The 14,564-nt window shown below is 46.4% G+C and overlaps 1 protein-coding gene across 6 annotated transcripts in view; it reads left to right on the top strand.

Moving 5' to 3' along the window:
* Positions 1–14,564, top strand: part of LOC126419247 (PDZ and LIM domain protein 3) — a 445,696-nt gene that overhangs the window by 136,146 nt on the left and 294,986 nt on the right. The gene's annotated exons all lie outside the window — the stretch shown is intronic.

Raw genomic sequence — 14,564 nt, 5'->3', positions numbered from 1 at the left:
AACATTTTCTATATCCAGAAAGGCCCGTACAGGATCTGCAACATGCGGTCGTGCATTATCCTGCTGAAATGTAGGATTTCGCAGGGATCGAATGAAGGGTAGAGCCACGGGTCGTAACACATCTTAAATGTAACGTCCACTGTTCAAAGTGCCGTCAGTGCGAACAAGAGGTGACCGAGACATGTAAACAATGGCACCCCATACCATCAAGCCGGGTAATACGCCAGTATGGCGTTGACGAATACACGCTTGCAATGTGCGTTCACCGCGATGTCGCCAAACACGGATGTGATCACCATGATGCTGTGAACAGAACCTGGATTCATCCGAAAAAATGACGTTTTGCCATTCGTGCACCCAGGTTCGTCGTTGAGTACACCATCGCAGGCGCTCCTGTCTGTGATGCAGCGTCAAGGGTAACCGCAGCCATGGTCTCCGAGATGATAGTCCATGCTGTTGCAAACGTCGTCGAACTGTTCGTGCAGGAGGTTGTTGTGGTCTTGCAAATGTCCCCATCTGTTGACTCAGGGATCGAGACGTGACTGCACGATCCGTTACAGCCATGCGGATAAGATGCCTGTCACCTCGACTGCTAGTGATACGAGGCCGTTGGGATCCAGCACGGCGTTCCGTATTAACCTCCTGAACCCACCGATTCCGTATTCTGCTAACAGTTACTGGATCTCGACCAGCGCGAGAAGCAATGTCGCGATACGATAAACCGCAATCGCGACAGGCTACAATCCGACCTTTATCAAAGTCGGAAACGAGATGGTACGAATTTCTCCTCCTTACACGAGGCATCACAACAACGTTTCACCAGGCAACGCAAGTCAACTACTGTTCGTGTATGAGAAAACGGTTGGAAACTTTCCTCATGTCAGCACGTTGTAGGTGTCGCCACCGGCGCCAACCTTGTGTGGATGCTCTGAAAAGCTAATCATTTCCATATCACAGCATGTTCTTGCTGTCGGTCAAATTTCGCGTCTGTAGCACGTCATATTCGTGGTGTAACAATTTTAATGGCCAGTAGTGTAGATCCTTCGCCTGATGGATTTCCACTGCTTTTTTCACTATCGAATCCCATAACTATAAAGTCGACGCTGAATTTGGACATTGCCGTACACCATAGAATGACCAGCGTCCATGCAAGTCCTGCTGCAGCTGATTTATTGGACCTGCTAGAGACGTTCGTATCTTCAGCGTTCCGTACTTCTCTCTCGGAAAGTAATGGACACTGGCCCGATTTATGAAAGCCGTGGTCGCAGGTGATCTTTCAAGCCTGAGCCTTGCAGAGCTCATGCCATCTTTCGCAAAACAAAAAAGTGCTTCGGAGGAGAGCGAAAGATTGTATGAAGGCCGTTCAATAAATAATGCAACACATATTTTCTGAAAGCATGTTGGTTTTTTCAGGACTCCAATACACCCTATTATTTCCCACTCTTTTGACTAAAAAACCCTATTTTTAAACATAATCTCTTCACCTTAGTGATAGGGCCTCTATACCCGCATTTTACTACTCTACTAGTCGACGCCGGAGCCAACGTTCTGTTGCATCATCCACGAACACTTCCCGCGGATGGAAGTCGGAAGGCGCGAGATCCGGGCTCTAGAGTGACTGAGGGAGAACATTACTGTGAAGTTTTGTGAGCTTCTCCTGGACGCGCAGACTTGTGAGAGGCCTCGTGTTTTCATGGAAAAGAGGTACCGATACGCTGAAGTCCAACACTGCAGGAGTCACAGCTGCGTGTGGCCGGCCGGCACGCGAGAGATCGGACAGGTTTGTGTGATCTTGTTGCGATGATGACAGACGCCTCGCGCAACGACTCACCGTGCTTTTATTCACTGCCAGGTCTCCGTAGACGTTCTGCGAGCGCCTATAAATACCTGCGATGCTCTGATTTTCTGCCGAAAGGAACTCAGTGATATTGCTCTGCTTGGAACACATCTCCATCACAGACGCCGTTTTGAAGGCTACCTATGGCGCCACCAGCTATTGGAACTGCATGAAACTATAGGGCTTGAAGGGGAATATTCTAAGACGCCCCACAATAAAGTTCCGCATTTTTTCAAGCGAAATCGGTCGAGAAAAAAATGTAGCAATACTTATTGAACGCTCCTCGTACTACGTGTGGATCTGACCTGTTTTTGACAACAGACTTCCCACAAATGCTGGAAATCTCTCTGTTGCATCTGTCTCATTCCTTAAGCCCACCTTATATTTTACCCAAAGCGGCGTTTTATAGCCTGGCCGCAAGCGCAGTGACGCTCCTCTCTTAAACAAAGTGTGCGAGCGCTGTAGTTTCAATCCGTCTACACACTTTGAAGATGTACGAAGAGTATGAGACCGAAATATCAGTTCAAGAAATAGAGTTTCTGTAGCCGTATGCCCGAAAGTTGATGAAACAGTTACACTGAAGCGCCGGAGAAAATGGTATAGGCATGCGTAATCACATAGAGAGACCGCCTATATAGGACAAGTGCCTGCCGTGTTGTTGGGTCGGTTACTGCTGCAACAATGGCAGGTTATCAACATTTAAGTAAGTTTAAACTTCATGTTATACTCGGCTCACGAGCGATGGGACACAGTGTATCCGAGGTAGCGATGAAGTGGAGATTTTCCCTAGCGACCATTTCACGAGTGTACCGTGAATACCAGGAACCCGGTAAAATATCAAATCTCCGACATCGCTGCGCCCGGAAAAAGATCCTGCAAGAACGGGACCGACGACGACTGAAGCGAATCGTTCAACGTGGCAGAAGTGCAACCCTACCGCAAACTAATGCGGATTTCAATGCTGGGCCATCAATAAGTATCAGCGTGCGAACCATTCAACGAAACATCATCAGTATGGGCTTTCGGAGCCGAAGGCACACTCGTGTACCCTTGATGACTGCACGACACAAAACTTTACGCCTCGCCTGGGCCCGTCAATACGACATTGAACTGTTGATGACTGGAAACATGTTGCCTGGTCGGACGTGTACCGGATGGACGTGTACGGGTATGGGGACAACCTCACGAATCCATAGAACCTACATGTCAGCAGGGACTGTTCAAGAAGGTGAAGGCTCTGTAATGGTGTGCAGTTGGAGTTACATGCGACCGCTGATACATTTGGATACGACTCTGACAGGTGACACTTACGTAAGTATCCTGTCTTATCACCTGCATCCATTCATGCCCATTGTGCATTCCGACGGACTCGGACAATTCCAGCAGAACAATGCGACACTACACACGTCCAGAATTGCTACAGAGTGGCTCCGGGAACACTTTTCTGAGTTTAAACACTTTCGCTGGCCACCAAAACCCCCAGACAAGAACATTATTGAGTATGTCTGACAAGCCTTGCAAAACGTGCTGTTCCGAAGTGGTCTCCACCCCCGTCGCATTGGTTCGGATTTATGGACGACCTTGGTGTGGTTCCCTCCAGCACTGCTTCAGACATTAGTCGAGTCAGATCTAGCTCGCAATATCTGATACTGACCGAGATGTACTTTAACATACCCTCTAAGAGACATCATTCTAAGAAATCATCTACATTTATATCTACAACTACGTTCTCCACAAGCCACCGTACGGTGATGGCGGAAGGTATCTTGTACCACTACTAATCATTTCGTTTCCTGTTACACTCGCAAATAGAGCGAGGGAAAAACGACTGTCTATGCGCCTACGCTTGATACCTAATTTCTCATATCTTAACTTCGTGGTCCTTAGGCGAAATATATGTTGGCGGCCGTACAAACGTTCTGCAGTCAACTAGAAATGTCGATTCACTAAATTTTCTCATTAGAGTTTCTCGAAGAGAGCGTCGTGTTCCTTTCATGGATTCCCAAAAGAGTTACGGAAACATCTCCGTAGCACCAACGCGTTGTTCTGGCCTACCAATAACAAATCTGGGAGTCCGCCTCGGAATTGCTTTGATGTCCTCCCTTAATGCGACCTGGTATGGATCCCAAACACTAGAGCAATACTCAAGAATAAGTCGCACTAGCGTCTTACTTTTGGTCTCCTTTACAGATGAACTATGCTGTCCTAAAATTCTCCCAATAAACCGAAGTCGACCAGTCGCCTTCCCTATCACAGTACTCACATGCTCGTTCTATTTCATATCACTTTTCGGCGTCATGCCTGGGTGTTAAAACGAAGCAATTGTGTCAGTATCCAATCATTACGGGTTTGTTTTTCCTACTCATCCGCATTAACTTACGTTTTACTATATTTAGAGCTATCTGTCACTCAGAATATCAACTAGAAATTTTGTCTGAGTCATATTGTATCCTCCTACAGTCACTCAACAATTACACTGTCCCATACGCCACAGCATCATCAGCAAACAACCGCAGAATTGCTGCCCATGTGTCCACCAGAACATTTATGTATATAGAGAATAATAGCGGTTCTATCACACTGCTCTGGGGCGCTCCTGACGATACCTTTGCCACTGACGAACACTCACCATCGTGGACAACGTACTGGTTTCTGTTACTTACGAAGTCTTCAGGCCACTGACACATCTGTGAATGTACTCCATATGCTCGTATCTTCGTGAGCAGTCTGCAATGGGGCATCGTGCTTTCCATATAGAAATATGGAATTTGCCAGTAGCCCTTCATCCACTGTTCGCAATATATCGTCTGAGAAAACTTGAACTTCGCACGAGCGATGCTTTCTAAAATCATGCTGATTTGTGGACAGAAGCTTCTCGGTCTCAAGAAATGTATTATTTTGGAACTGAGAACATGTTCAAGGATTCTGCAGCAAACCAATGTTAGGGATATTGGTCTGTAATTTTGCGGATCTGTTCTTTTACGCCGGCCGTTGTGGCCGAGCGGTTCTAGGCGCTTCAGTCCGGAACCGCACTGCTGCTACGGTCGCAGGCTCGAATCCTGCCTCGGACATGGTTGTGTGTGACGTCCTTAGGTTAGTTAGGTTTAAGTAGTTCTAAGTCTAGGGCACTGATGACCTCAGATATTCAGTCCCATAGTGCTTAGTGCCATTTGAACCTTTTTATTTTGTTCTTTTACCCTTCCTATATACAAGGATCACCTGCACTTTTTTCGAGTCGCTCTCATTAATACAAACACAAAAGACGTCTGTCTCATCAACACTGGATGGACATTGCTGTGGGCGATGTATTATGATTTCTTACATTTACGTGCGTGTGCCACTGAGCCGGTAATGGTATTTTAAAACGTTGGGGGATGTGGAAAGTTGTTCTTGCTCGTCTTTACTACTATATCAGCCACATATTAAAATGAGGCATGTACATTTGTAAACACACACGAAAGAATGATGATATAAGTTTACAATTATAACAGTACGCGCGTGAAGACGACAGACAGCTGATACCAGCTGACAGTGGTGTAAATGACAGGAACCGTTTAACAGACAGAGTGGCAAATAGAATTGTCTTTCAGTAAAGACTGCGGTCCACATTACCAGCTATGCGATCCACAGGTGACCGTACTGGGTACACACTGACAACCCATACAGTTGCGGCAGATGCTGGTTCCACATGACGACAGCAAATGTAGTCTGCAATGTTCGTTTTCCTTGTAGCCTTCACTCACGGACACGTCCGTAGTGATGCGGTATACATTGACAGGACGCGTTTTAAATCATTCTGTGGTGTCACTCCTATTGCGGTGTTGTCATTAGGAGGTATCACTGTCGGGCTTCTACGTTGCCACGTCAAGGTAAGCCGGAACAATGCTGACACTGTTGACAGTCTGTGGTGCTATTGTCTGTGCGGATACTTGTCTTGCTACAAATAAGCCCATTTCCTGACTCAAGGTATAAGATGTGGCTGTACGGTTCTGCACGGCTGAGCAAATAATATGTCGCGTGGGGCCATTGACACTGAGATCCAGCAAGGTGTATGGCTCTCCTAACCCCATAGATTCCATATTCGTATGACAGTCGTCGAATCCGACCCAATGTGAGCGTGAATACCGGAGGACAATAAACTGTTGTCTTGATAGACCACGATCCTGGCGCTAGTTGACATTTCTCCTTCGTGGACGTTGCGTAAAGCTTCTCACAAACAACTAACACTCAAATTACATTTCTGCTGATAAATCCGAAGCGTAATCTTTCTTTACACACAGAATGCAAATGACGTTACTGATGTTTCATGCAGCTCCGCTGAAATGCTGATTATAGTGCCATTACGTAGGCCCCACAAGCAAAACAAAGTTGCCAGATAGACATAAAACAATATCAACATTATTTTAGTTTATGGCAAACTGACAAAATGGTTCAAATGGCTCTGAGCACTATGGGACTCAACTGCTGAGGCCATTAGTCCCCTAGAACTTAGAACTAGTTAAACCTAACTAACCTAAGGACATCACAAACGTCCATGCCCGAGGCAGGATTCGAACCTGCGACCGTAGCGGTCTTGCGGTTCCAGACTGCAGCGCCTTTAACCGCACGGCCACTTCGGCCGGCAGGCAAACTGACAAATGCAGAAGTTTCACGCCCGTTGCGGTCCAGTATCACAGTTTAGTGAAAATAGATCAAATTCAAAGTATAGAAGGACAACAACTGAACCACTTTCCGTTAATCACTCAAACTAAGTTCAGTGAAACGTCCGATACCAAGTCATTGCGCTTGAGTCCACAGAGGCAAGGAATTAAGGCAGAGGCTCGTTGCTGACTGATGGCTGCTTTATCTCGTGGCGAATTGTCTGACACTTGATACTGCGGAAGCAAGTAATGCTGTTCCAAAACGAATTTTCACTCTGCAGCAGTGTGTGCGCTAATATAAAGCTTCCTGGTAGAGTACAACTGTGTGGCGGAACGGGATAAGAAGCTGGGACCTTTGCTTTTGCGTGCAAGTGCTCTGTCAGCTGAGATACCCGAGCACGACTCATCACCCGTACCCCAGCTATACCTCAGCCAGTGCAGCTACTACCTTAGAACCTTCACAGGAGTTCTCCTGCGAAACTTCCTGGACTTCCACTCCCGAAAGAAAGAATATTACGGATACATGGTTAGCCGCAGCGGCAGGAGAACTTGTGTGAAGGGTTGAAGGTAGGAGATGAGGCACTGGCGGAGGTAAGCCTGTGAGGAGGCTCTTGTATCTTGCTCAGCTATCTTAGTTGATAGAGCACTTGCCTACAAAAGGAAAAGTTCAGAGGTTCGAGTCCTCTTTGGTACAACAGTTTTGATTTGCCAGGAACTTTCAGATAGTGCTGTTCGCCACGCCACCTAGTGATGAACGGGGCTCTGTCTGTAGGGGAGAGGAGCGCCCCTTGTCGTCGCGGCTGCTGTCGGAGTTGTCCATGAAAACAAACTGGCGCTGTTATTGTTCTCAGGGGATGTTGATGAGTGGCTGCACAAGATGCGTCGCCTACATGTCGGTAGTTCGGCAACCCGCTGGACATGCTTGTTATGTTGATGGACCAAAAACCCCGATACAGTACTAATGATTTGCATATCAAAGCATTTCATGCCAATTTGATGCTTGCTACATTCTGTCTTCGTGGTATTACAATATTAATGTCCAGTAGCGTATCTTTGTACATAGGCGTTAACGTGGAAAATTTAAGCAGTCATGAAGTATGCCGTGCACAACTAAATGATTGCTAAGATAATCCAAGAATAGTCTTGGCGAATCAGCACACGATTTTAACAGTTTGATACACAGAATAATTGCATTTTTCTGGCGATATGGTATTTGTATCCGACTTACCGGCAATCATTTTTAATGTAATATTTCTCAATGGAGTTTATAGCGTCTGCGAAAATAAGTACGAAGTATTTAATTGTACCAGCTACAATCGCAGCAACTCACGGAGGACGTGGGCTTTAATTATCGTATGGTAGCGAAACTTGGTAGGTATGCAAATGCATTAAGTGGAACCAATTTATCCTGGAAAAGAATTAGTTCACATTGTGGCCACCAGGTGAAAATCTGGTGTTGTACACTGTTTCTATGATGATATGATATCCACGCTGTCATTTGACAAGCCATAAAATGAGTGAACAGTATGGTTATCGAGAGAAGAGACCATGCGCTGTTAGTGAAGTTGTTTTATGTGAACGGCAGCTATTACCTGTGCTGCACTGAGCGAGTATTGCCTATTGAAAGGTCTGATGAGAGCCCTGATCTAATTAAATGGTTTAAAGAAGAGGATAATGACATTCGAAAACACGGGTGAGCGTGGTGTGGCACCTGGAAGAGGAAGGCATCCTATCCCTGTGGAAGATACTGACGAGGTTGCCGTTGCTGCAAGTGAACCAGGCAGAAAGTGCCAGTGTTCGTGTAGTATCACGAGAATTGTCCATCCCATGGTCAATAGTACAGAAAATTATGTGCTGTACTTTACGCTGGCACCCGTACAAGATCCAGGCGGTGCAGCAATTGAAAACTCGTGAACCGGATAAGCGTTCTGAATTTGGTCTTCAGTTTCTGGCACACATCGAAGTTGATGACATGTGGCTGGCCCATATTCTATGCAGTGACGAGGCATATTTTACGTTACAGAATGCCTAATTTGGGATACTGTTAAAAGGTGTGCTGTGTATGAAGAGCCACTGCACTTGCCATATGTGAGTGTGTGTTGTGGATTCTCAAGCACCATTAATCTCGGTCCGTTTTTCTTTGAAAAGAATACACCCAGAGGACCTATCAAGTATCCTCCGACGTCTGCACATTGTCGAGGCCTCCTTGCAGAGCAGGCGGTTCCTGCAGTGGAAGAGCGCAACTGTGTGGAAATCACTGTTTTCGTGCTAGGTGGTGGCAATAACTCATATTGCTACGCCGTGCGGTCTAGGGCGTCTTGTCACGGTCCGCGTGGCTCCCCCCCCCCCACCCCCCACCCCCGTCGAAGGTTCGAGTCCTCCCTCGGGCATGGGCGTGTGTGTCGACTTAGTGTAAGTTAATTTAAGTTATATTAAATAGTGTGTAAGGATAGGGACCGATGACCTCACTAATTTGGTGCCATCAGACCTTACCCCAAATTTTTCATATTGCTCACTCATTAAAATCTCCGCTTAAAGCAACCTCTGCACCAAAGTATTAGTTCCAGAGGTTTTCCAGATATACAGCTTCCAAGATCACGTAATCTGAATCGATGCGACTTTTGGAGCTGGACATATCTAAAAGAACTCGTTTACAAGGGACACGTTCGATCTCTACGTGATCCGAAGGTCAATATACAGGAACACTTTGCTCATTTTCCACAGGAACTGCTGCGAGCGGCTGCTGATCACGACATTTTACGGATTCAGCATGTCGTCGACGTCTCCGGTGCTTATATTGAATAAACTGTGTAAAAGTAAAATCAACATAATCCCTTTCCTGCTCGTTTTACCATTTCTCCCGACATCCTGTTCCTAATGCATTACAAATGGTTCAAATGGCTCTGAACACTATGAGACTTAACATCGGATGTCATCAGTCCCCTAGAACTTAGAACTACTTAAACCTAACTAACCTAAGGGCATCCTACACATCCATGCCCGAGGCAGGATTCGAACCTGCGACCGTAGCAGCCGCGCGGTCTCGGACTGAATCGCCTAGAACAGCTCGGTCACAATGGCCGGCTGATACATTACATAAAGAAATATTTTTATACGTCTTTCTTGCGTTCACAGCGCCATATTTTCACCTAGTGGCCAAAATTGGAACTTCTTTTTTAGCAACGTGAATCGGGTACTAATTAACGAATTAGAATCTCTACCAAGGTTTCCTGCCATACGATAATTACAGCCTACACTGGACGTCTGTGAGTAGCTGCACTTTAATTACAATCACCCGGTATATTACGAGGTTCCATTGCTGCTGACGCTGGAACGAAGTAATAAATGAGGATACTAACCAGTGAGACGCCGTAACTATTGTCAGGTCACTGAGTAGCACCGCGCCATAGCGTGACGGCGCTGCCCGTCGGTTGCAGCGGAGATGAGAAGGTGGGCAGCGGCGACCCTGTTTTGGCGCGGCCGTGTGTTTTTGGCGGCGTGCCGCGTATCGAGTTGACGACGGCCGACCGCATTCCCGGGTCCCCGGGTTATCACCGCCTGACTAATGCCGCGCAGGTGGCTAGAGGGGCGGGCTGACTCACGCCGCAAACACCTACCGCGTCGCTTCGGAAATCTCGCTCTAGCAAACTTTTCCTCAAAAGCGCGCGTAGCTACACTCCTCGGTGTAATACAAGCGGTGTACGCGAACTCATGCGAATAGGTTTAGAGTGTATCCGACACGTCCCCGTATCACATAAAGTACGGGGTTGTTGTTATTGTCGTCTTGAGTCCGAAGACTGGTTCGACGCAGTTCTCAACGCTATCTATCCTGTGCAAGCCATTCATCTCTGCATAACTAGTGCAACCCACAATATTCTGACTTTTCCTTCTAGACACATCAAAAAAACTTTTGCATCACCTCGGTTCCGAAAGTTCCGGAATGGAGATCAACATAAACATCATTTCCGCCCTTTTCATTGCTCATCAAAATTACACATTGCATGTTTTACCACCATACAGCGAGACATTCAGAGGTGGTGGCTAGAGTACTGTACACACCGGTACCTCTGTTACCCAGTAGCATGTCCTGTTGCATTGATGCATTCCTGTATTCGTCGTGGTATACTATCCACAAGTTCATCAAAGCACTGTAGGTCCAGATTGTCCCACTCCTCAACGGCGATTCGACGTAAATTCCTCAAAGTGGTTGGTGGGTCACGTCGTCCGTAAACAGCCCTTTTCAATCTATCCCAAGCATGTCGGATAGAGTTCATGTCTGGATAACATGCTGGTCACTAGCCTAGGAACCTAGTCGAGCGATGTCGTTATCCTGAAGGAAGTCATTGACGAGATGTACACGATGGGGCCGCGAATTGTCGTTCATGAAGACGAATGCCTCGTCAATATGCTGCCGATATGGTTGCACTATCGGCCGGAGGATGGCATTCACGCATCGTACAGCCGTTAAGGCGCCTTCCATGACCACCAGCGGCTACGCCGGCCCCACATAACGCCACCCCAAAAGAGCAGGGAACCTCCACCTTGCTGCTCTCGCTGGGCAGTGTGTCTAAGGCGTTCAGCCTGACCGGGTTGCCTCCAAACGCGTCTCCGACGATTGTCTGGTTAAAGGTATATGCGACACTCATCGGTGAAGAGAACGTGATGCCAATCATCAGCGGTTCATTCGGCATGTTGTTGGGCCCATTAGTACCGCGCTGCACGGTGTCGTGGGCGCAAAGATGGACCTCGCCATGGACGCCGGGAGTGAAGTTCCACATCATGCAGCCTCTTGCGCACAGTTTGAGTCGTAACGCGACGTTCTGTAGCTGCACGAAAACATTATTCAACTTGATGGAGTTGATGTCAGGGTCCTCCGAGCCATAATCCTAGGGTAGCGGTCATCTACTGCAGTAGTAGCCCTTGGGCGGCCTCTCTGTATCTCCTCCATGTCCGAACAACATCGCTTTGGTTCACTCCGAGACGTCTGGACACTTTCCTTGTCGAGAGCCCTTCCTGACACAAAGTAACAATGCGGACGCGATCGAACCGCAGTATTGACCGTCTAGTCACGGTTGAACTACAGACAACACGAGCCGTATACCTCCTTCTCGGTGAAATGACTAGAACTGATCGGCTGTCGGACCCCCTGCGTCTAATAAGCGCTGCTCATGCATGGTTGTTTACATCTTTGGGGGGCTTTAGTGACGTCTCTGAACAATATCCACTGTCAACTTCTTTCTTCAGAAGTTCTGGGACTGGGGTGATGCAAAACTTTTTTTGATGTGTATATATTCATCTCTTGGTCTCCCTCTACACATAACTTATAAGAAAACATCCTAATACCTAATTTTGCAGTGAAGCGGCACTGTTACAGGCATCCGTATTCAAATACACAGATATGTAAACAGGAGAATGTACGGCGCTGCGGTCGGCAACGCCTGTATATGACGACAATTGTCTGGCGCAGTTGTTAGATCGGTTACTGCTGCTACAATGGCAGGTTATCAAGATTTAAGTGAGTTTGGATGTGGCGTTATACTCGGTGCACGAGCGATGGGACACAGCATCTTCGAGGCAGGGATGAAGTTGGATTTTCCCGTACGACCATTTCACGAGTCTACCGTGTATACCAGGTATCCGGTGAAACATCAAATCTCCGACTCGGCTGCGACCGGAAAAAGATCCTGCAAGAACGGAACCGACGACCACTGAAGAGAATCGTTGAACATGACACAACTGCAGCCCTTCCCCAAGTTGCTGCAGATTTCAATGCTCGGCCACCAACAAGCGTCAGCATTCGAACCACTCAACTAAAGATCACCAATATGGGTTTTCGGAGACGAAGACTCAATCGCGTACCCTTGATGACTGCACGACACACAGCTTTACGCCTTGCCTGGTCTCGTCAACACTGACTTTGGACTGTTGATGACTGAAAACATGTTTCATGGTCGGACGAATCTCGTTTCAAACTGTTCCGAGCGGATAAACGTGTACGAGTACGGAGACAACCTCATGAATCCATGGACCCTGCATATCAGCAGGGGACTGTTGAAGCTGGAGGAGGCGCTGTAATGGTGTGGGGTGGTCCAGTTGGAGTGATATGGGACCCCTGATACGTCTAGATACGATTCTGACAGGTGAACATCCTGTCTGATCACCTGTATCCATTCATGTCCATTGTGCATTCCGATGGACTTGGCATTTTCAGCAGACAATGCGACACCTCACACGTCCAGAATTGCTACAGTGTGGCTGCAGGAACACACTTTTGAGTTTAAACACTTCCTCTGGCCACCAAACTCCCCGACATGAACATTATTGAGCATATCTGGGATGCCTTGCAACGTGCTGTTCAGAAGAGATACTCACACCGTCGTGCTCTTATGGATTTATGGACAGCCCTGCAGGATTCATGGCATCATTTCCCTCCTGCACTACTTCAGACATTAGTTGAGTCCATGCCACGTCGTATTGCGAGGGCCCTACATGAAATTAGGTAGGTGTACCAGTTTCTTTGGCTCTTCAGTGTATATTAGATATTAAAAAACTTTCTAGCACTTAATTTTATATTTAAAAACATTAAAAACTCTTTTTCAAAATTGATTGCTACTGCCAGTCTACATATTATATTCTCTGTACTTCAGCCATCGTCAGTTATTTTACTCCCCAAATGGCAAAATTCATCTTGTATTTTTAGAGTCTCATTTCCTAATCTAATTACCTCAGCTAGTTTGATGTAATTCGACTATACTCAGTCACCATTCTATTAGTTTTGTTGGTATTCACCTTATAACCTCTTTTCAAGGCATTATCCATTCCGTTAACTACTCATCCAAGTCTTTGCTATCTCTCACAGAATCACAATGTCGTTAGAAAACCTCAAAGTTTTTATTTATTCTCCCTCGGCTTCAGTTTCCTTTCAAAATGTATTCTTGCTTCCCTTCAAGGCTTGCTCTCTCCTCATGTCCTTTCAAAAGTCTCTGTATTTTACCCTTGCGTTCTTCAAAATTTAAAAGCGTGTAGTGCGGTATGTAACGAAATTTGAGACTGGGTTGAAAATTTCTCAATAGGGAGGATGCGGTATGTTGCCTTGGTGGGTTTTAGAGGCTGTCCTATGGCTGCAACATCAGTGAATCATGACTGGAAACTGTCCACTCGTAAATAAAATGAAATGAAATTATAACATAGGCTCAGTCTACGTAAGGCGTGTTGCAGACATACGTTCATTGGCAGAAGACAGAAAATGCAGTCTATCTACAAACGGGTCTGCTTACAAATAGCTAGCGCCCACCGCCTTAGAGTACTGCTCAAGTATATGGCTCCCTTGCAAAAAAGGACCAGCAGGGCATATTGACCTTATACAAAGATGACCGACATGGATGGTCACATGTTTGTTTGTCTCAAGGCAGGGAGTCACAGAAATGTTTAAAAACATGAATTATCAGATTCTTGAAGATAGACGTAAATTATCCCGCAAAAACCTATTTAAAAAATTTCAAGAGCCAGTGCTTTGCTGGCAGTTTCCAAATAGAGCGTCCCGCTCGCTGATGAAGGGCGATGCCTCGCAGTTCACACAAGATGAATGTGTTTTATGATCTAAGGAAAATCTCCATTGTGTTCAACGTAGGAAAGGAACCCGCTTGACGTTATGACATGGGCCTAGATGTCATTAGGATAATTGTTCGGACCATACTTTTCTGAAGGGTACGTGAGTGGAAATTCTTATCTGGACATGTTTCAAAGGTGAGTAATACCTCAATAAAGAGCAAAGACAGTGGAATTATCGATCATGAGTGTCTGCACCAGGAGGGAGTTCCAGCACACTTTGTTCTTTCAGAACGTGAGTTCCTTGATGAAGAACTTCGAGTCTGCTTGATTGGTCGGGGGTTCAGAAACTTCTCCACTCCCATTAAAACGTATCTTGATACGCCACACGTCTCATTATAGGGACTAATCACGTCCCATGCTGATCAATTGAAATCTCACCCACTTCTCCCTCTGAAATTAGGAAAATAATAAACTTGCTTAAAAGCAAAAATTCACATGGAATTGATGGCATTTCCAGCAAAATACTAAAAGCTTGT

Source organism: Schistocerca serialis, chromosome 9 (genome assembly GCF_023864345.2).
Source record: "Schistocerca serialis cubense isolate TAMUIC-IGC-003099 chromosome 9, iqSchSeri2.2, whole genome shotgun sequence".
NCBI classification, from domain to species: Eukaryota; Metazoa; Arthropoda; class Insecta; order Orthoptera; family Acrididae; genus Schistocerca; species Schistocerca serialis.
This window is presented reverse-complemented; position numbering and strand designations above follow the sequence as displayed.